Source organism: Dipodomys merriami, unplaced genomic scaffold (genome assembly GCF_024711535.1).
Source record: "Dipodomys merriami isolate MVZ:Mamm:240054 unplaced genomic scaffold, mDipMer1.0.p SCAF_8, whole genome shotgun sequence".
NCBI lineage: Eukaryota > Metazoa > Chordata > Mammalia > Rodentia > Heteromyidae > Dipodomys > Dipodomys merriami.
Genome location: NW_027206401.1, coordinates 47,476,900 through 47,501,349, shown reverse-complemented (window position 1 = coordinate 47,501,349; position 24,450 = coordinate 47,476,900). Strand labels below are relative to the sequence as shown.

Here is a 24,450-nt window from a genome sequence, read left to right as displayed (position 1 = left end):
AAAAGTCAGGACTTGGGCACCGTCCCTTAACTTCTTTGCTCAACACTTGTGTTCTACCACTTGATCCACAGATCCACTTCTGGCTTTTTGGTGGTTAACTGGAGTCAAGCATTTCATGGGTTTTCCTACCCCACTGGCTTTAATCTGTGATCATTATATCTCAGCCTTCTGAGTAACTAGGATTTCAAGTGTGAGCTGTCAGAGTGAAATGGGTGCTTCTTATCTAAGGGAGTTCTTGAACCAGCTACTTTAGCATAACTTGGAAACTTGCTTAGACAAGCTAATTCCTAACCAGCACCCAATCTACTGAATGAACAGTCCTGAGCCTGAGGCTCAGTAGTCTTTCCTGTAGCAAATCTTCCAGGTGATTCTGATGCGGACTAAAGTTTAAGAAGGTAGGAGTTACCAGGTGCCGGTAGCTCATGCCTGTAATCCTAGCTACTTAGGTGGCTGAGATCTGAGGATCATGGTTCAAAGCCAGCCTGGGCAGGAAAATCCGTGAGACTCTTATCTTCAATTAACCACCAGAAAACTGGAAGTGGTGCTGTGGCTCAAGTGGTGCACACCTTGAGCTGAAGAGCTCAGGGAATCACTCAGGCCCAGAGTTTCAGCCCCATGACTCTCTCTCTCTCTGTCTCTGTCTGTCTGTCTCTGTCTGTCTGTCTGTTTCTCTCTCTCACACACAGAAGTAATGAGTTAAGAAATTACCATTATTCAGATTCTAGCTCTGGAAGTTGTCTCAATTATAACTCTCCCAATACTTGGTCAAAATAAAGGTAATTTGTGTGTGTTTAGCTATTTGTTACTATCTCCTAAGAAACTATATCTCACTGCTTAGTTAAGGAAGAGAAATCTGAATAAAAACTTACATATAATTTTCCCAGGTCCTGTCCTGGCTTCGAGTCTTAGGATGCAGGGAACTGGATGAAGGGAGAGATGAGGAGGCCACAGCAATCCATTCAGACATGGACCCCAAAGCTTGACAGGGCAACCTTGTGATAGATTAGTGAGAGTCCACCTAATCAGAGAGGAAAAGTTGTCCATTATGAGAGTAAACGTTGCCAAGTGACCAGTCCCCCTCCCTACTGCAATCTCTTGACACATTCATTCTGTACATTATAGCTTCTCTAGTGACCTACTGTGCTTCTGGCTATGTGTCTCTTGAACCAAGCCACACAAACAGAATCTACCCAAATAGTCCAAGGTACCAACACTTGGGCACTACCAGGTAGAAAGCTCATTCTTGAGGTGCTTCCTTTAGTAAGTATCCCTCGCCCAGTCTTCTCACTCTCAGAAACTCAAGGGCAGCTCAGGGACAGGTCAATATTCAGCCAGTTTCCTCCATTTCACCTTGGGAATGTTTTTTCTTCCAAGTTGGAACATTACCATTCATGTGGCTCCTAACTAGGGAAATTCAGGAAGTCAATGATTCACTTGTAAATTCTGTCTAAAGTGAGATGGTCCTGTTTCTTTTAAGACCAGTAATATATATTTTATGGTGATTAATTCATATAGGCTTATTATAGAATGTGTGGACATTTTTAAAAAGAGGGAGAAAAAAGAGCAAAAGTAACCTTGACACCAATAAATCACTAATGATATTTGTTCAGATTTATAATCCCTTTTCTGGAACCCTTAAAGTTGGATATGCTTCAGAATTGAAATTATTTTAGATCTTTTTGGGGGCCAGTGCTGGGACTTGAACTCAAGGTCTTGAGATCAATCACTCTACCACTTGAGTAATGCAGCCATCCCTTTTTGCTTTACGTCATTTTTACACACAGTTTGTTTTTGCCCACAGCTGGCTTCAGATAATTTCTAACCTATGCCTTAAGTAGTTTGGGTTACAGACATGAACCACCACACCGGGCTTTTAGTTAAGACAAGGTTTTACTAACTTTTTTGCCCTGGCTAACCATAAACTATGATCCTCCCAATCTCCACCTCCTGAGTAGTAAGTGTAAACTATTGTGCTTGGATATTTTAGATTTTAGAATCTATTATGATACACCCACCATTTATCATATATTATCCTATCAGAGTCTGGATCAGCACTCAATCATCAGACACATTAAATATCTCTGTGCAAAAACAGGGGCTTACTCTTACGTGTTTTTATCAAGTTTTCACATCAAAGAGATTACAAAAATGAAAGAAAGCAAAATAAAATTTAAAAAATTCTGAAACCTTTTGCATTTAGAATTGTGGATAAGTGATTATGTACCAGGATTCTTTTCAGATATACAAACATATACAAAGCTTTTCTGTACATTTTTAATGTAAGTAAGTACTAAAATGTGAGTTGTAGGAATTTTCCCAAGTTATTAAAAATTCTTTGAAAGCATACATTTTCCTGTGTGTGTAATATTATACTCCATAGAAATGCATTCTGTTGAACTAGTACTCTCATTTGGAGAAATACAGATTGTTTTCATAAGTGTTATTGCAAGCAACACTTTGAGGTACATATTTGAATATCAGCTTGTCTGCTTCACTAACTTACTAGTTACCAGCTTACCATAGGTGCAGAAAGACACCCTCATACTTCACAGACCTTTACAGAGTTCTAATCTAGTCAGTAAATTTAGGACATTTTGTTGACTTTTCTTAAGAAGACAGTGAGCAGCTTGCTGATTTCATGTAAGAGAGAAATGGTGTTAATACACACTTACACCAAGTGACCCTCAGTAGGCCAGGCTGAGTCAGGTGTGAACAAAGGAGAAGCTGTGGCTTGGGTCTTAACGTAGAAGGACTAGAGGTAAGGTATAGAAATAGTTCACATATTATCATGAAAGGAAACCCCTTGATACTTTATGGTTGAAAATGCAGCTTCTGGAAAACAGAGGCCCTGTTCATCCCTCCCTTTGGGTGTTGTTTGACAGTTTGCTATTCCTCAGCATGGCCACAGAGAGCAGATGAAGTTATGAAGATGAATGCTCAGACTTATTCATGAAGATGGTCAACCCACATGTTCACTGTGCTACTATGTGCATTGTCTCATTGGATGCTGAGTGCACTGGCATAAAAATGGGCAGCTGGCACATTGAAGAGTACATGTTCACTGATCCTTACACCACACTGTTTGGTAGCCTCAGCTTGAGAACTTCAAAGATCTTCTCCAGCCTAGTTTCTTATTGTCATGATGATTCCAGGTCTGACTGTAAATCACCAACTTGACCATTCTATGATTTGTCAGCACCATCTACAGACTCTAAAAATGCAGGAAATATAAGGTAATAATAATTCTTTTGGAGGTGCTATATTGACAGGAAAGAGGCCATATCTCTTAGAGCATAATTGAGAGGCAAGAGTAAATAGCACAGTCACAGACACTGTAATATGGTAATAAAACAAGCACACAGATGTATTCTTCCCCAAGGTGGCTATAGTGAAGATGACCAAAGCAAGTTTCCCTGGTTCCAAGTTCTTTTCCATTTAGAGATTCTTCTAATTTGGTATAGAGGATGCCACAGTTTTCATAGGTTAATAAAGGCTGACTGAAGAAATATTCCCTTGTTATACATCATGAATAACCTTAGTCTTTCAGTTGAACTGCATTTCTCCCCACAATGGTATTTTCCAGTTAGATTGATTTAGGAAAAAACTTTTAAAATCTTAAAGTGGCTCACTAGACTATTCTTAGGAAAAAATTAGTAATGACAAATGGAAATAAATTTAAAACAATTTGGTGGTATTGGGTTTGAATGCAGGGACTCCTGCTTGCTAGGCAGATGCTCTACTGCTGAGCCATGCCTCTGGCCATTTTTTTATTTTTTTAAATTTTAATTTTAATTTTTTGTGAACATACTATACATAGGGGTTACAATTACATGGGCAAGATAATGAGTACATTTCTTATCAAGCATTGCAGCCTCCTCCTTTGTTTATCCTTCACATCCCTTCCCAGCTCTGGCCATTTTTGTACTGGATATTTTTGAGATAGAGTCTGAATTCCTGCCAGGATGTATGTCTGGACCACAATCAGCCTGTTTACTTTAGCCTTCTCATTAAAGCTGAGATGATAAGTGTGTGTCACTATACCTAGCTTTCAATTGAGATGGATTCTCATAGTCTTTTCTGCCTGGGTTGACCTGGAACCTTTCAAGTAGCTTAACCTTTCAAGTAGCTAAGATTACAGGCATGATCCATAGGCACCAAGCCGTTTTCCACTTCTCAAAAGTGAGCTAAATTGATCATTCACAATCATCCTACCTAAAAGTATGAGTTGTTTCTATTAAAGCAATTCAACAAAAGACCAAAGATATATAAAGAAGTGGACCATTTCCTTCTTTGTAGCTCCTTGTTTTACAGTTTCAGCAGCACTCTTCTGATACTTAGGTGTCAAAGTGAGTAGAATGCCTTATTTTTCTTTGCCATAGTCAGATATATGATTTGTTTTGCAAGCATGCAAGGACTATAGAGTATGAAAAGTAAGCTGGTTATAGAGAAAATGACTTGCCAAACAGAATACTTTGTATTTCCAAATGGGTCTAACTGCTTGTAGGAGTACAAAAATCAAATCACCATTAATGACACCAATGCTTATCAGAAGCTCTCTAGATACTCAAACCGTACAAACAGCATTTGTAAAAAGCTAATTACAAATTTGGATTCTCTCATTTTAAAAATATTCTTGAAAGCAGCCCACTTCTGTTTCTGTGTTGAACCAAAGTCTGTGCAGCTGGCACATTATCAAAACAAAAAAAATAATAAAATGCATCATTTGAATAAAGTCATTACTTTCAGTGTCACTAAATCCTGAACTGTGAAATGGCACAGGCTAAAAACTAGTAATGCCACATGGTTATGTTATTTTACTCTTACAAGAGCTATACTTTTCCAAGCCATAAGAGATATGGACCTGTTGGCTCACTGAAACTTTCTTATGTTGGCCTGTCACTCATTCACTACCTCTGAGCCTGACACTTCCCATCAATCTTGTGAGGATTAAATGAGAGTGTATACAAAAGTGTCTTTTTTTTGCAAGTTATAAGACATAAATTTTTGAACATAATTTTCTTCTCACTAATGGCTTTATGAGGCATAAGGTAGTCAATCCCCACTTCATAGTTAAGGAAAGTGACAAAAGAAGATATGGCAAATAAACATACCAAGGTAGGAGGTGTGTTTTTGAATGGACTACAAGCAACAGCTAAGTAACTCTTTGGGACCCAAAATGAGGGGGTTTGATGAGATGATCCTCTTTAAGGTTGTTTCACAGGACAATAGGTCAGCATCTGAAATTTGGGCATGGCAGTGATAGGGAAGTCTTTGGAAAGACCTTGAGTGCTCACACTTCATGCCTGTATGCTTAGCAATTCAGGAGAGTAAAACCTGGAGGATCTAAGCCAGCCTTGGCAGAAAAGTCTGGGAGACTCCATCTTCAAATAACCAGCAAAAGGCTGGACTGGTGATGTGAGTCAAGTGGTAGATCATCAGCTCTGAGCAAGAATACCAAGCAGTAAGAGCATGAGGCCCTGAAAAATCCTCAGAAAGTGGTCCCTCTTGAAGGTCAAAGGCATCCTAAAGCCAAAGGTAGTACCTGCCAATTTGTAGTGGTGGTTCAGAATCCTTGAGTAGCCTACCACTGCCTGGGATGGAGTAGATACTAACTTTCTAACTTTGCTGAAAAATATGTACAGTAATGACCAGTGCTTCTGAGACACAAGAAAGCAATATTGGAGAGTTTAAAACATCAGGTCATTATTTACTGGCATAGATCTATTACTATTTTAACAACCAGTGTAGCCAAAAGAAAGTATACCAACTGAATATCAGTCTAGCTAACAGTCTGCTTGGCTTTCAGTCTCAAAGAGATAGTTTTTTTCCCCGTGTACTACCCTTTCTTTTTTTTTTTTTATTGTGAAAATACTGTACAGAGGGGTTACAATTACACGGGCAAGATAATGAGTACATTTCTTATCAAGCATTGTAGCTTCCTCCTTTGTTTCCCTTCCCATCCTCCCCCTGACTCCCCCGCCCCCCCCACACAAGATAAGTTCGTTTTCTACATACGACTTGTACATCTCATTGTTGCAATGGGCCCACCTGTATCCTATTTAAACGATTTGTTTTTCCCCTTTCCCTCCACAAATTATACCGACATGAAATACAGTGAAAGCAGGGGTTATACTGTGGGGGAGGGACATACAAAGCAACAAAGAAATAATCTTATAAATGTGTTAGAAACAGTCGCATGAAAGAAAAAAACATCTGACTACATATCTTAGGGTTCATTTCCCTACCATCACCTTATCTGACCTTTTCTGCTTGACTCAGACATATACTAGATATTGCAAATAAGGGCTACCCTTTCTTAGCTGAGTGGGGCAAGATATATAAAAAGGCCTTTGGTATTGAGTATATACTATGATCATATGGGAATTTTACTTTAAAAATAGTTGTGTCTCTACTAATAATTTTCTTCCAGGCTGAGTAATCCATCTTTCTGTCTAATGGTTATGTTCAGTATTTATATAGTTCAACATGGCAGCCCCTAACCTCATGTTGCTATTGACTACTTTGACATTTGCTTCATGTGAATGAGTAAACTGATTTTTAACTTTTGTGAATTTAAACTAACTGAAATTTAAATAGCTGCATGTGGTTAGGTTAGTGGACAATGCAGCAGTATAGTGTCTCAGATATGAGTTCTCTTGTAGATATTTCAGATCCCAGAAGTTTACAGGCCAACTCCTAATGCATTCATTCAACCAACATTTACTAACCTCCTTCTAGGTTCTGTGCATGTTTAGGTGTCTCAAAACACTGGAAAGGCTGAGAATGTGACTTAGTGGTAGAGTGCTTGTCTAGAATGCATGAAACCCTGGGTTTGATCCCTCAGTACCACATAAACAGAAAAATGCCAGAAGTGGCATTGTGGCTGACTTCCTTGGTAGAATGCTAGCCTTGAGCAAAAGAAACTCTAGGAAAGTGCCCAGATCATGAGTTCAAGCCCAAGAACTGGCAGAAAAGGAAGAATGAAAGAAAGAAAATGATGAATAAGAGAACCTTAAGTTCTTCCATGCCCTAGGGAATGTTTCAGCTAGAATGATTTCCAATAATCTCAAAATCTCTCAGAGTGGCTCACCAGATTGCTTGTAGGAAAAGGTGTGGAGGAGATACAATATGCTACACTAAGAACGAAAGCACTCTTGTTTCATTTCTTCCCATTTACTGTTAGAGAAGCTGGGGAAAATTGAAAAACCAGATATCTGAATGGCGACAATTGGTTTGCTTTGAAGTTAAGTAGCATAGCCAAGATATGGAAATTTATCTGTATGTAATTCTTTCTTGCTTAATCTTAAATTTACTTAAAAGAAAAGTCAGTGGGATCTCTATACTTAAGCTAAGAAAAAGCAAATGGTATTTAATTACAGCAACTGTTAAAAAGATATGCAAGCAAGTCTCCAGCTTCAAACAGTATTCAAGGGAACATTTATACCAATTAGTTTTGAAATGGTCAGATTTTCTAGAAGGTACTTCTTGTACAAGTAAGGCTGATTGCATTCTTTATCCTACACCTCAACTCTTAGCTAAGATTTTCTTAGTGGCTTTAATGGGATTTGATGAGCAAAATCCTATTCCCCTCCACCCCCACCCCCACTCCCGCAGGAAACTATGGTTGAGGTACTTCTATCTACAAGTCTACTAGCAATAACAATTTTTAAGAGAAACGAAAGTGATTTAACACTCTTCTGATTTCCAGTGTTGCTCCTCATGTCCTCTTGTTTTAAATTCTTTCCCATCCTATCTTAATCACTTTTTCCTACTTTACTGTGATACAAAGAATGCAAAACAAAATATCCAGAATATTGGTTTATGGTCTTATTTTAACGAGAACTATATCTGTCTGGACATCAAGGTCAGTAACATCATGCTTGGGAAGAAAGTTTTCTAGCTAATTGTATTATTATCATCAAGATTCGTCATGCAAAGCCACCTAATTTTGCTCAGCATCCCAATGAGATGGCATGTGGAAGGTTACAGTAGGCCAATGTCACTTTCTAGCTTCAAATTGCCACTTGTGCTCAAGTAGGATTATGAACGTGTAGTGCTGAAAAAAATGATCCTTTCACATCTGTTCACATACATATACGTACCACTTTTCCCCTCTGGAATGAGAAAAAAGATAATTTAGAGTGGTCAGAAAACAGAATTAAGAAGTTAACAAACAACCCACATACAGTGAAAAAAAGGAAAAATCTCTTATGTTCTGCTGGTCACTGGTTGTATAAAATGTCACTGAAAATTTGGTGACAGATTACTGACAAACAGTAACTGTGAGCAGCTCAAATCTGAGCAACTCAGTCTCAATGAAACAGCACATACCAGTTGATGGCTACAATGGGTTTTAAAATAGAAGAGGTCAGTTGATGCTAACTTTTTGGAATCTACAAAGACAAAATTTGAAAAGTTTACCTTCCAAACAGTTAAATGGCTGATTTTTTAGTCAGACCTTTGGATCAAAGATCTTTAAGCTTTTTGTTTTGTTCTATTAGCAAAGGAAAGTTCTATAAGAAATGTACTCTAGCTGCAACAGAGAGAGAAGGGGGAAGAGCTGCAGCCATTTCAGGCAGGATGGAGAAAACTAAGATTCAAAAAGAATATGAATTTTTCCACTTACATGTTTCAGGTGTCAGAACCTAGTTATTAGTTGGAGAACCACAGTTAGAAAACTCATATCTTTGATACTGGAGGCATTTATGTTCCCAAATATAGAAGAATTCAAATTTTTTACCCCTACCATAAATGCAAGGCTTAATCAGAAGGGCTTGTCTTACTATTTGGAAAACAGAATTGTTAGAAAAGACAATTCTTAGGAAAGAGAACAAAAACTAAGTGTTAGCTGGATGCCAGTGGCTCACATCTATAATCCTAGCTATTCAGAGTTCAAAACAAGCTAGAAAGAAAAAAGTCCTCAAGAATTCATCTCCAAAAAGAATCAGCAAAATGCAGGACTGGAGATGTAGATCAAGTGGTAAAGTGTCAAGTGAACAAGCAGGGGCCCCTGAGTTCAAATCACACTACCATTAATAAAGGAAACAGGGAATACTTGGTTGGTGTAATTTGTGTGTAGAGTCTAAATTGTATTAATGTGGTGGCATCATCATCACCACTACCATAGTTCTCCTTTACCAGAAACTTCTACTCAGAAAGACTAAATGAAACAGCACACACCAGTTGATGTGAACTGTCGCAGGAATTTTACAGGTATTAATAACCTATTTGATGGATGAAAGAAGTCTGCCTCAGAGAGGCAGTGTCTTGCCTAAGTCAAATAACTGGAGATCTGACTGAGGCTCACTGCTATCTACTACAAAACAGGGGGAACACATTCCTCTCCTCACAGGAAACATGAGCACATTTCCTGTGTGCTACCAGTAAAATGCCAAAATAAGGTAACAAAGCTACATGTCCGATGGCATTTTAATCATTTGTATAAAAACAACTGATTAGTTTTATAGTGCTAAAATGATTATTATCTCATGAAGTATGTAGAATTTATAATTCTTTCCCTATGGTAGTTTTTTCTAAAGCCACTATCAGTATCAGTATCACTATCAGTATGTTATCTTATTTAAAATGGCCCAGGTTATTCTCTAGGAGTGAATTATAAGCATATGGTATTTGTTCTCAGACCCTGGACAGGGTAGTGAAAACACACTATCAAGTCTCTCACTCTGGATCTCATGTCTTTAACAATGCCAGCAGAAAATGCCTGAAGCTTTTTCATGTGTTCAGAAATACTTTGCAGACGCAAGTACCGTATTTTCCATCCTTTGCTCAAGGATCATCTGTGATATCAGATTAAGTTTTGGCTAATCATGTTGAGAGCACCTGTCAACCTGGTGAAGGGCACTTTCTAGAGAAAACAACCTTGATGTCAATCAATATTGCCTTGACTTCTCCTAGGTTCAATATTTGGTCAGAACTACAGTAGGCACTTAGCTCTTTCCTTTTTATCCTAGAATCTCTTCTCAGCCAGTGATTCATCTGTCAGACAGAATACAAAGTCCTACACATTTCTGGGGAGTTGCACAGGCTCCCTAGGATCATTCCTGCCAGTCTCATCTGCAAAAGCAGGTATCCTCTGACTTCCAGGTTGCATGGGTGTGGTGCCAAGTGGTCTAATGTCCCACACAAGTCAATGTGCTTCTGGGTTGACCCCACATGAAGGTACTGGGGTCCACACAGAGCTGAGCACTGTAGCAGGGTAAGGGTTACAACAAGTCTGGCCTAGACAAGTAAGACATCTAAGAGGGTATGATGTACCATTCAGGAAAAGGCATTACTCCTGATGATGCTGTACCAAAAGAAAACTTGAGTTATCTTTGCTTTTCTCCTTATCTCCAAATATAGTTCCTCATGACCGGATTCTAGACTGACAATTCTGCCTTCATAGGATATCTCAAGTTTATCTACTCTTAACCTCTACTGCTACCAATCATTATTTCCCACCTAATCTACTGATATTGTCATGGTAACTGGCTTCCCTTTTTTAATTCCTCCTTGGCTTGTAAGGATGGAACATCAACCCTGGGTTAGGTGATTCACTGGGAGGACTTACAGGTTTCAGCATATGTTATATGCATGGGTGTGATTTATTCTGTGAAAGCAAGCAGAGCAAGATCAGCCAATGGAAAAAAATGAATGAGAGAGCCTAGAGAAAACAACACAGACACTCCCAAGAGTCAGCCCTCAGTAGAGCTATGTGCTTAATTCCCTCTATGTGAGATTGTAACAGCATGGAGTTCTGTTCGGGGGAAGCTCATTAGAGCTTCTGTCCACAGCTTCTGTTGAATGCTGGTCATGTAGGTACTCTCTGCTGGGCAGAATTCCAGAATCCCAGAAAGAAAGCAGGTGTTCAAGTGTAAGTCACTTTGTACAAATCCCTTCACAAAGCATCCTTATCAGTTAGAGAACGTTAAGGATAGTCATGAAATCCAAGTTCCCAGATGCAGGCAAGCCCCCTCCCTCACCCCCTCCCACTGCCCTGGCAAGGAGGCCTTTTGAAGGACAGCAGTCTCAGGACTGCTTAAGCTGACTCTATTCTGCACACTCTTTGTTATCCATGCTCCACACACAAACCCCAGTGACCTTAACATTCCAAAGCTTTTATATTTACTGTTCTGCTTAACATCTTGACATGTTTCCTATTATTTCTTCAAATAAAATCTGCACTTTGCTGCCTAGCTGCTTGAACTGCTCTGTCTCATTTGCAAAGACTTTCATAAAATTACTTGTTTTTAGAATGTGTTCTTCAATATTAATTCCTATCCTGGATTCTAGAATTGTGAGGATTTAGGTCACCAGGTGGAATGGTAGCTTTTGTTGTTTCTCTGGGTTTTGTACTGGGTATGAAAATGTTTTGCAATCCAGGATCTCACTGGCTTCCACATCTCCTCCATAAAAGGACAAGTACAGTATTTCTTGGAAAGACAGGCTATTTTTTTCATGAGTACACTGCATCTAGATGGAGCTGTTTCTACAACTCTGGTTTGTTTCTATGCAGGGTTTCACAAGTTGGCACAGAACACAAAGAACAACCCTTAGCTATTAAGCATTTAGGTCAACTCCACAATATATTTAGCAAGACGACTATTTTTCCTTCCCTTCTTGGTTTAATGACCTCAAATGTACCAACATCCTGTCTTACCTAATCCCCTAACAAGTTCTATCAAATGCCAGGACAGAATCAGACAGCCTTGCAGGCAGTGAGATCATTCACAAAGAATTCTTTTTTTATTCCAAAAATTAAGAGTGCCAGACCATTTAACACAATCTATTACACAGCCAGAAAATTAACCTTGTACTCTAAATAATTTTCAACCTCTATCCTATCACAGATCTTTTAGAAACCAGATTACCCACTTTTCCCAAAAGACATGCAAGCAAAACATTTCCAGATGATTTTTGAGGATGTAAGGACCATTTCAAGACTCTCTAGGGAGACCCTAAGAATCAATAAACCCCAAGTTACAATCGCTTGTTAAAGAAGTCCAAGAGATTGTGTTGTTCCCAGACCCTGCACTAGACTCTAGTCCCTGGAGCATCTCAGGGTGACTTTCTTGGGTGCCACTTATCTCTGCATGAGAAATGTCTTTTCTGCTTTCAGCTGCAGGAACATCTTTATCTGGCTTCTGGTTACATTCAGTGTTGGCACAGCTGTGCCAAGTGTTCTGGCTACTCTCTTTTGCCAATGCTTGCTCTATCTTGATGTGCTTAGGTTCTGTTCTCCAGTTTGCCATCATGGGTCCTTGTGGTCTCCCATCTTCCTGTCACTTGCCTTGTTGGTCCTTTCTGGAATTTTTATCACTTAAAAAATTATACCGGATTTTTTTTTAGACCACAAAAGCCACATTTAAAAATTCGTTTGCTTTTTTCCCTAAAAATATCTTTCAACATTTCTGCATCTTTGCCCCTTGGGAATAATCTTCCCTATCACTCTAAGCATCCAGTCTGATGTTTTCTGTTCGCCCTGGTCCAGAGATTCCTTCTAGAAGGGATGTGGTAAGGTAGATGGAGAACAGACCTGGTGTCTTGGGCCCAGACAATGTAGTAGTTAACCCACTGCCGAGATAAGGTTTTAAAAAAGGATTAATTTCCTCCTCTGTTAATTTTATCTCCTAGAACATATGTACAGTTCCTGGGACACAGAAGCAACCAGTAAATGGTGTTGCCATTTCTTTACTCTGTAACTCTTCACATGTGGGACTCAGCATACATTACCTTTTAGAAGTAATCCCTGATGCTAAGTTAGAAAGATCATTTATGTTCTGAGTCTCAGATAATTTTTGTTAGGCTTATTAAGACACAACTTATGTACTAAATCCACACCTTTGAAGTATAAAATTCAGTGATTTTTTAGCATATTCAAAGTTGGGCACCTCCCACTGCTATTTAATATTAGAGCACTTCAGTCATATCCAAAAGAAACCCTATACACATAGCAATTATCCCTCCTTTTTGCTCTTCCTCCAATGTTTGGCAAATAGTACTTTTGGCTTTTATGGATTTGCCCATTTTGAACATTTCTGGCTTATTTTCACTTACCATCATGTTTCTAAAGTTCACCTAGGATGTAGCACTGCAAGTATTTCCTTCTTGTTGATGGAAGAATAAAAATCCACTGGACTCATGTTATAGTTTGGATCTGGCATCTTTCCCCCAAGGACTCATGTACTGGCTTGAATCCCAGTGAAACAGTATTGGTAAGATGAGATCATGAGGCCTCTAACATCATCAATGGATTAATCCATTGAAAAACTCATCATGGGATGGACCATAGGGAGGTGGTGGAAAGTGTAGGAAGTTGGCCTGTTCAGAGGAAGCAGGTCACTGGCGCCATTCACCTGGGGTCTAAATCTTTTCCCTGGCACTTTCATCACCACCATCCCTCCCCCCCCGCCCCCCCCCCGCCCCCTCTCTTTTTCTCTCTGCTTCCTGGCCACCACGAGGTGAACAGAATTCTTCTCTCATGACTTTCTACCATAGGGGTATGCCTCCCACAGGTCCAGAAACAACTAAGCAAACTGATCAGCTAATCATGGATTTAAACCTCTCAAATGTGGCTGGGAAGATGGCTCAGTGGTAGAGCGCTTGCCTTGCATGCATGAGGCCCTGGGTTCGATTCCTCAGCACCACATAAGCAAAAAGAAAAAAGCTGGAAGTGGCGCTGTGGCTCAAGTGGTAGAGTGCTAGCCTTGAGCTGAAGAGCTAAGGGACAGCGCCCAGGCCCAGAGTTCAGGCCCCATGACCAGCCCCCCCCCCCAAAAAAAACTAATTTAACTTAAACCTCTCAAATGGTGGACTTATAAAACATTCTCCCTTTTAAGTTGTTTTGTTTAGGTATTTTTTCACAGTAACAGAAAGCTAACAATGCATATACCACATTTGAGTTACAAATACATTTGTTGTACTTGCTTTTTGTCTATTATAAATGCAGTTTCTATGAGCATATGTTTTTAATTCTGTTTCATATGGATGGAAGTAGAATTTCTGAGTGTGATGGTTAACTTTTTCTATTAGGCATAGTATCCAGGCCAAATACATCTGCATATTGATGAGATGAATGTAGCATTTATATTAGTAGTCTTAAGTAAGGCCGACCACTTTCCATAGTGTAGATATGACTTAATTTAATCAGTTGAAAGTTTCACAGTGAGATTGACGTTTCTTGAAGAAGACAGAATTCTGACAGGCAAGTGCCTTTGAACTCAGTGCTTCATTGACTCTTCCTTGAGCCTCCAGCTTGCTGACCTACATGCCTGCCTACATGACCAGGAACTAATTCCTTAAAATAAATCTATTCCTCTCCTCCTCTCTTCACACACAATTCATTGATTCTACATCTCTGAAGAATCCTAAATACATTATGGAGACATAATGATGACCCTATATTTAACATTTTGGAAAACTCTCTAATTGTTTTCCAAAATGACTTTACCTTATCACAATTCCATCATCAGTAGGTAAGGCTTCCAGGGTTTACACACCCTCACCAATAATTATTACCTTGTGTCTTTTACACATTAGGCTACTTGTAATGGGAGTAAAATGGTATCTCACTTTGGTTTTAATTTATATTTTACTATCATGATTTTGAGAATCTCTTCATGTATTGATTGTAATTTGTGTGTTTTTTTTGTCTTTTTTTGTTCTTTTTATTGTAGAAATACTGTACAAAGGGGTTATAGTTACATCAGTAAGGTAATGAGTACATTTCATATTGGAGCATTGTTACCTCCTCCTTTGTTTTCTCCCTACCATCTCTTCCCTTCCTACCTCCCCATTTGTATGTTTTTAAAAAGGCCTACTATTTATGTTTTTGAGCACTAAATTATAATAGATGCAAAGGATTTGTCAGATATGTGGCTTGTACATTATTTTTGTGTGCCAGTTTGGGGTCTTGAATTTGGGGCCTTGTACTCTCACTTGGCTTTTTTGCTCAAGTCTGGTGTTTTACTACCTAAACCATATCTCTACTTCTGCCTTTTTGCTGGTTAATTAGAGGTAAGATAATCACAGATTTTTCTGTCTGGGCTGGCTTTGAACTAAGATCCTCATATCTCAACTTCTCGAGTAGCTAGAATTACAAGTGTGAGCCACCAGTGCTAAGCTGTGTTAGAAAGCACTCTATTATATGCCATTATTCAAGCAATATTGTTATTATGTCTTCTAAGAAATCATTAATTAACCCAAGATCACTAAGATTTATGCTTATATTTTCTTCTAATAAATTTACAAGTTTTGTACTTATATTTGGTTAGATGATTTTTAGTTAATTTTTACAAACCATGTAAGGAAGGACTGTACTGTCTTAATTACTATAGCTTTATAGTATGTTCGGAAACAAGAAAGTATGAATCTTCCAAGTCTATTCTTCTTTTTAAAGAGTTTCTTATTCTGGGTCCTTTACATTTCCATATGAATTTTAAAAACAGCCTGTCAATTTCTGCAACAAAAAAGTGAGTGGAATTTTGATGGCATTGTGTTGAATATGCATAATTTGGGCAGCACTAGCATCTTAACAAGTCTTCTAAAATGTGAACACTGGATGTCTTTCCAATTTCTTAGGTTTTTCACAATTTCTTTCCATTGTGTTCTATGGTTTTCAGTGATCCAGTCTTATATGACTTTTCTTAAAGTTGTTGCTGAATATTTCATTCTTTTTTCATGCTTTTATAACTAATTATTTTCTTAATTTCATTTTCAGATTGCTTCATTTTTTTGGTGCTGGCTCTGGAACTTGAACTCAGGGTCTATGTGTTGTCCCTGAGATTTTTTTTTTTTGCTCAAGGCTAGTGCTCTACTACTTGAAGTATACTTCCACTTCAGGCTTTCTGTTGGTTAATTAAGCATAAGAGTCCATAGAATTTCCTATTTGGAATGGCTTTGAACCATGATCGCAGATTTCAGCTTCCCAAGTAGCTAGAATTGCAGGTGTAAGTCAACGGCACCTAGCTAAAATGAATTCTTATATTTTGACTTTTTATTTGGTAAACTTGTTGATCTTATTTAATAATTCTAATAGGTATTTTTGTATGTTTAATTTGGGGGTGGGTGGGCAGGAATTTTACTTATTTTTTAAGAATTCTAAAGCATAGGAAGATCCTGGCATACCAACCCTTTACTTAAACTGCACTGTAAATGTCAGGAGGTCACACTACTAGACTCTCTTCCTGGTACTCAGTGTTACAGTGTTAGTACTCCCCAACACTGTGATTAGAGAGGTGAATTCCTGTAATTCAGGGCCCTTTCTTTCCATAGAACAGTGTTACAAAGTTATAAAGAGTGTCTATTTGTACAGGCATCATTAGCGTCATTGGCTTCTGACCTCACCATTCTCAAAGTAAGAGAATTGAAGAGCTTATTTCAATGAGAAACCTTATCCTGGCAGGGCTCCAAGTGACCCTTTCAATAGAACTATCCTAGAGACCCCTTATGGGTTTTCACATAGACACCTCCACTGACCTACTTCCTCTTTCCAACTCAGTGCAGACTCTTAATGCATATTACTTTGAGGGACAGTGGTGATTATTTTCACAAATACTGCTGAATTTGACACCAATTGTAATTATTCTTACTAGACTATATTTTGCTTCAGGTTAAAAACCTGATCTCCAGCCAGCTGGCATTCAGAGACCTGCTTTGCATCTTGATCTGTGAGTCACTGACTTGAGCATGAATTTGCCCAGAATACCCAGGCATATGAAATGATCAAAATATCACACTTTGATTGATTCAGAAAGTTATTTTCTGCCACCACACAGACTGAGAGTTTCTGTGCTGTATCTGACTAATTGGGGACAGATAGGAACTGCATGAGCCAGGAGTGAGTATATGAAGACCTGCTTGCCCCTGAACACCTAGATTCCAGGGAAGGAAAAAAGTCTCCACTTTCTAGGGCAACATATGTCCAGAGGATGCTCATTTGAGCATAATCTGGGTATCGGAGTCATCTTCTGAAAGGATCCTGGCATTTCGGTTTGACAAAAATCGAGAAACATTTTAGAAAGAAAATCGGATTTGTGTGTAAATGAAGAATATTCCTGAAAAGAAACTGTTACGAAACTGAAATCTGGAGACCGCGGTGGTGCTAAGTTGAGTCATCAGTTCCCTTTACACCCTAATAATCGTTGTCGGCACTTTGATCACAATGACTGCTCTGGGTGATGCTTTTTTGTTTGCTTTTTTTTGGTACTTTCTTGTGTAAACAGGTTGTCTCACTGCCGGCTTGCAAACATGTTTACATTGGGGGGAATCATAGGGAACATCTGTTAGAAATGGATTTCACGCTTCTCTGTCAACTTAGAGAAATTTGAATCATATTTCTTGGTAATGTTCTCAAAAAGCTTTTGGGGCATTTAATGAAACTACTGGAAAGAGACCTGATAGGATATTTTGATTGTTTTGTTCACACAAATATTTAAAAGTCTTTCCAGAAAACACACAAATGAAGTGGTTAGAAACAGCTATTAATTATTCTCTTTTTTTTTTTCCAGATGTGGACAAGTAGCTATAGAGTTTATGTGGCCTGGCCAATGATAATGTGGCAAAAGTGAATGATGTACTCTAAAGCAGTTTGAACTTGCATATCTTTCATTAGCTCTTAAGCAATCCTCATGTAATCCAAAAATTGTTACAATTTCACACCATTGTATTGAGAAGATCACTTATTCTGGAGAGGGAAAAGAAGAGACTGAAGGATAGACTCTAAACTCCAGCAATTTCCTTCTTTGGGTCTGAAGATGAGAGACAGAGATGGGGCACATGGACAAGAATGTAAAGGAGTGAAGCTTGAAGCAGAGGCTGAGTAAACAAGACAGCTGGAGGCAAAATACTACTGAAATACACCAACACTGAGCATGCTCCTGCCAGGCCCGAGCACGAGGTCTACCTTGCAGGATGTGTAGCTTTCTCTGGCCCTTACAGTCCAGGCAGGGCTGATCTCTCTGTCAAGAGATACCTACTGACACAGGGAGGAGATAGCACAAATTCTGTATAAAGATCCCATGTGCAACAGGGCCTCAAAACCTAGGGAAAAAAGTACCCTATTCTCCTTCTGCCAGGCCAAAGAACCCTTGTTCTCCATTTGCCTTGATTTTATGACCTCTCTTCTTTATATCCCATTATTTACCCAAGTGGTCACAAGCAAGTTCAGCAGATACCTTTTCCCTGAATCCTTCTCTTGGGTAAGTTATACTACCTGAAAGGCAAAGCTAATTCTGTGGATGGCTGTTATCAGAGATGTGGATTTAGCTTGATCACGGGGACATATAAATTAGTGAAATGGGTGAAAAAGAGGAGAAGGTACAATAAAGAAGGAATAGAGTATTTACTACTCCTCCCAATGTTTCTGTGTTCCTGGATGGAGCTCCTTTGAGCACAAACATTATAATTTTATACTTGGTCTTCTGAAAGGTCATCACATCAAGGCCGAGGAATCATGAACATATTTTACACATCCAGTTTGTTACACTGAACACATGTGTCCTGGTTCTGAGCACTATAAATGTTAGAACCATGAAGATCAGGGCAGGGCAGCTCACAGAGGTGGGTGGGATGGTGGACTAAGAATATAGACAATGAATTTCTTGGTGAACAAAGAGGAGGTAAAAGGAGTCCTCAGAATGTCAAGGTGCTTACCAGCAAGGCCTCCTATACTGTAGTTTTGGGAAGTCTATGCTGGATAGAAATTAGTCACACCTTCTCCTGTTTGGCTACACTACAGCAGAATATATCAGGGTCTTGCTATTGGGAAAAAATAATCCTTAATCTTTTTTTATATTTTTTAATTATCTTTAATTAGTTGTACAAAGGGATTACCAATCAATGTATCTGCTTAAAGTTAGAATGCTTCTTGATCAATGTTACCACGTTCATCATTTTCTCTTATCCCTTCAACTCACTCATGTACACAATTTTCCTGGTAACCTTTAATCTTTAAAAATAACAACAACAAAAAGAATCAGTCATCTCATGCTTTAACCTTTTGTGATTTCTTTTTAACTATACCTACTCTGTAGCATATTTATCTGCCCTGTACTGGATAGGGCAAGTGGGAACACAACCAAAAGCAGTTAACAAAACACAGGCAGGAAAATATAAATACTAATGAATGTGAAGCTGAACTGAAAGAAATAATTAAGTAGTTGTACATCAAATGCATAAATATGATTCATTTTTAAAGGCCCACACATTACACCCACTTTTTGGAGTTTCCCAAAGTAATTTAGAACTTTTTGATGTTGCTTCCTGTTTTTCAGTCCCTTTTATCTATTTATGGGGGAGGCAAGTCTACTGTTAACTGACTTGAGAAGAAAAGGGAAGGGCAATTTTTCTGGCTTCAGTTATCAAAATCTGCTTTTAAAAGTCTAATATTTAGAATTTAAATTCTAAAATATGAGGCCCTGACCTTCAAAGTAATTATTTATAACCAATCCCACACTGTAACGATAAATTGCAACAACATTTCTGTTGGAGTTAATGAACCTCTTGCATCAATTTCCTGTTCCTCACCATAGCTCCCTACAAAAACATTTGACCTTCGGAAGAGGGAGAAGAAAACTGAGGGCAGAGGCTCATTGGCTTCCATCTGTATTCAATACATTTTCCTTCCTTCTTCTGAGACAAGGACTGGCCAGAATAAGATTTCTTCACACTTTGAAGTTGTGGTTCCCAAAAAGAAGTGCTATAGGACTTCAAAAGTATTTATTCCACACAGTTACCTTCAGGTCATAAAAGTAGCTCAGGCCCAAGATCCAGGGAGTGAAAACCTCAGAGCTCCATGGCAAAGCATGGCCATAGTGACTATCTCTTTCTTTTTGGCTTTCATTGCTTGTTATTTTAACCAAATAGATGGTTAATGCAAACTACTTTCCCATTTTTAGGGTGAAAGGCATTTTGGGGATCAGATAGTCTAATCTCTATGGAACCTCCAATCTCTATGGAACCTCCATTGACCATCAGGTGTTTGCTTCTGCTTGAACACATTACACACAGTACCATTACATACATTATTATACATCATTACACACACACACACACACACACACACACACACACACACACACACACATCATCTGCCTCCTCACAATCTAAATGCACTGGTCTTTCCTCCAGTGCATCTAGGGCAAGGACAGCACCCGCAAACGTGGTGCATATTCTCTAGTCCAAACTTTTCTCTGGGCAATTATTTCCAGTTCCTTCAAATGGCATTTAATACATGGTTTCAAGTCCTGTTGCTATCATTGTCTTGGGCTATTCCCCTTTGGGGGAAAAAGCCAGCTAAGCCTTAAATTAGAAAATAATAATTTCAATTTAAGATCACACTATACCCAACAATATTCTTGCCAGTGTAATGTGATATCAAGTATAGAGTAATCTTTTACATCAAGGAGCAGATGGAGCTGCCTATTACTTCTTTAGTCTTATAGTGCAGAGCATAATTTTGCTCATGTTTTGGGCAGCTCTGTGACAGCAAAGATTAAGATCCTGTTTGGAGAAATAAAGCCTTCTGAAGACCTTGCATATATTGCGATTGCACTTTATATCTCACATTGTCTAGCAATTTTTTGATGGGGAAATACAACTGTAGGTCTTGTCACTTACTTCTATTATTATGTATCTAACTCACTCAGGTCTAGTCCCTTGTGTGTTCTTCTTTCTTCTGTTTATTCACTCACTGGTAAAGGAGAATACAAAAAAGAACTGCACTCAAAGTAGTATATATTATCATGAAATTGTACCATGCTTATAGAGCAGTGTGCACTCAGGGTGAAAACTAACTCAGTAAACAATACTCTTTAGGAAGAAGGCCAGTGTGCATGCTGTATGGAGTCTTGTCAGTAAATTTTGAGAGGAAACACGGAATAAATATTTGTCATATTTATTTATTTCTCCTACTGAAAACTATCTAAGACAAGAGGATGTTTAATGATGAGACTGATTTCAGGATTTCTGCTCTACACAGTGTCCTGCCCCTGGGACGTAAGGAGTGATACATGTTCCAGCCTCATAGTGAAACCAGACACAGTTCACTTCCTTTTCTTCTTAAACCACCCCTTCACCTGGGGGATGTCTTGAGATGACACAGAGTTAGTCATGTATCCCTATTCTAAGATAGGGGAAAGCTATGAACAGTACTCATTAATAATAATACTTAAAATATCCTTCTGGGAAGATGGACTGCATTGTCTATGGATGGAATATCCCTGATTAATCCTCCCTACTAAAGCTGCTTGACCCTACAGTTTCCACTGAAGAGTAGAGACACTGCAACTTATTCTAAGCAGTCAGGAAGCAACCAATCAAAAATAGTGGCCTACATTTATATGACTTATTACTTACAGAAAGCAACCATAGAAATCATTTTTTAGTCAGCTCCCTTTTTCCCCTCTGGCTTTTGGGAAGCAGCTTGAATACTGGATCAGCCAGAGGTGGCCAAAGTGCAAACTGGTTATAAGTAACTCTGCTTATCATGGCCCTGATGAAGAGAGCCAAAGGGCTGGAGCAGTGGATATTATATATTGTTCCTCTGTATTCAAACAAGCAACAAAACCCAACCAACCAACCTTGGAACCTAGGCTCTTGCTTTGATTTGACTCTGGACTGTCCCTCTGAAACTCACGTTGTAATATAATCATCATTATCCCCCTCCCATCCCCAGCCTGCCCTCCTTTGTTCTTTTCTTTTCTTTTCTTCTTCCTTCCTTCCTTCCTTCCTTCCTTCCTTCCTTCCTTCCTTCTTCTCTCCTTCCCTCCCTCCCTCCCCCCCTCTTTTTGTGGAGTACGAGGCTTCAAACTCTATTTTTGCTCTGGCTTGGCTTTTTCACTCAAAGCTGATGCTCTGCTACTTGAGCCACACCTCCCCTTCCTAGGCTTTCTTGTGTTAGAATTCCCAAGAACATTTTTTTGCTACTAAATTTTAGCCATTTCCTGCTGTCAACTTTTTTATTAAGGACATAGGGTGGCCTGCCCATTCTTGGGCTGTTTGTTTCTCACCCTCCTACCAGAAATTGGTCATGAATCTTGAACTTTGGATCCCAGTCCCTCTGTCTCATTGAAGCATTTTCTTGTTTTCATCCTCTTTCTTTCTTTTTTATTTTTTTGAGCCCCAGCACCCACTTCCAGCTTTTTCTGTGTATGTGGTGCTGAGGAATCAAACCCAGGGCCTCATGCATGTAAGGCAAGCACTCTACCACTGAGCCACCTTCCCAGCCTAGGACATCAATTTCTCTCTCTCTCTCCTGAACAATGTCCACCCACATAGCAATATGTTTAAACATTTTCCATCTTAAAAATCTCCTTGGCTTCCCCCAGATACTTGTTGCCTTTATTTTCTCATTTTCTTCTTAAATTGTTTTAAGTACATTTTTGTCTCACTCCAGAGAAACATCTTTGATTAAGGTCCTCAATGATCTCTGACTTGTAAATTTCACTGTCAGTGAAAGGACTCTCAAATTTATTTTAACTCATTGTAGAAATTAAAACAGAAATTTCCAAATCAATTTCCAAGTTAGCCTCTAAACTTGTATATCCAATGTACTTGCTTCCACATAGCATGGCCAAAAGAGAATTCTTGCTTCCATTCTCTCCCCAAACCTGCTTCTGACCATTTCTTTACCCCTATTTCAATCATGGCTTCCAGGGAAAAATATCTGCAGATGAATCAGAGATTCATGGTTTATCTTTTCAGTTTCAGATGAATTATCATACATCTCAGATTTGATCACTTCTTATTTTAGCTCAAACATGTTGGTCTGAGAACTCCTTTATATGCTTTTTAAGGACCTCTAGTAGTTCTTGTCATGTGAACAGTATATATTGATACTTAATCATATTAGAAATTGAAGCAATTTAAACAACATAGGTTTCATTTTATTTGGAATAGTAAATTAGATAAATATAAGTGACATGTTATGAAAAGTAACTATTTTCCTAAACTAGTGATGTGAGTGACACTGTTTTCCATTTTTTTAAATCTTATCAGTGTCTGACTAGAGGACAGGTGGGTTCTCAAAGCTCTATCACCTTCAATCTGTTCAAGATGGAAGAATCTAAAGAAATATCTAGACTTACATAGATATGTAGCTGGAAATCGGTCAAATACTTCAATAGTCTGATAATTGTGGGTATCCCTCCTTGTTCAACTCTAAAATGTCAGTAACTGGCAGTGTTTAATTTGTGGAACCTGGTATTTGCCTAGCATGCTCAAAGCCCTGGGTTTGATATTTGATCCTCAGTAGAGAAGGAAAATAAATGGGAACTTAAAATATGGAAACAGAAATCTTGTCTGGACACATTTTTTATCCTATTATATTAAAATCTATTGGGGCTAAATACTGATGGCTTACACCTATAATCCTAACTGCTTAGGAAGCAGACAGTGATTGGCATGATTGTAGTTTAAGGCCAGCCTGGGCAAAAAGTTCATGAGGCTTCATCTCACCCAATTAGCTGAGTATGGTAGCATGTGTCTGTCATTCAAACTGCATGGGAAGATGAGATTAGGAGAATCACAGTTACATGCCAACTGGGGCAAAAAAAGTTAACGCCATCCCATCTTAATAGAAAAAGCTGGGCATGACGGTGTGTATCACTATCCCTGATTGTGGTAGGAAGCACAAATAGAAAGACTGAGGTCCAGGCCTAACCAATTTTGGCCTAACCAGCCAAAATTGAGCTTCATTCAAAAAATAACCAAAGCAAAAAAGTGCTTTCAGCAAAACAGTTGTTTCAGCTAAAGCACTTGCCTAGAAGGTGATACATTGCTATTTGTTCACTAGGTTATATAGATCTTCCAAATGCTTACCCATTATCTCGTATTAAAAGATCCACATTAACATCAGTAATTTCATCACAAAAAGTCTTTTATGCATTAAGAAGTTGTCAAGCTCACTGTGACAATGACATGTTTTCCAAAATTCCAATTTTGTTTTAGGCCTAAATTTTGCCATTGGCAACAAATACCGTTGTTTTCCTTAGAGTATCAGAATCACTTCATTCATTTTTTGAGAAAACGTCTGACAAGTTAATACCCAAATCTACATAACTGGAATTTCTCTGTTAGCTGTTCTTATAAATGCAGTTGGAGTTCTATGGAAAAGCAGTTTGTTCCGCTAGTGACTCAAACTACTGCACCAACGTATTTCTTTGAGAAAAGCCATCATATTTGAGGATAAAGAAGACTTTTATGTGTACTTCTAATTTTGTTACACAGGATATTAGAAAGATAGCAGCCCAAGTTGAGATTTCACGAAAAAGAATCGTTACTGCTTCGTCAAGACATCCTAAAGTAACCTGACACGTTTTTCTGGGAGTGTGTGGTAGAGAACCTGTCCTGCTCAGTGCCTGAACCATGTCTCATGCTGGCATGGTGTCAGCCACTATCACATTGGTACTATTTCTGTGTAAGGCGAATGACTGTGGAAAGGTTTTGACTTTG

General features: G+C 38.7%; 1 protein-coding gene across 2 annotated transcripts in view; it reads right to left on the bottom strand.

Annotated features, from left to right (window-relative positions):
* The window catches only part of Bach2 (BTB domain and CNC homolog 2), a 351,042-nt gene that overhangs the window by 146,246 nt on the left and 180,346 nt on the right, over positions 1–24,450 (bottom strand). Inside the window, exon 4 of one of the 2 annotated variants that reach the window (XM_070010786.1) lies at positions 870–1,018. The exons of the other annotated variant lie outside the window; for it this stretch is intronic. The gene's annotated coding sequence lies outside the window, so the exon portion shown is untranslated. The remainder of the gene's footprint in view (positions 1–869; positions 1,019–24,450) is intronic. 2 annotated transcript variants of the gene reach the window in all.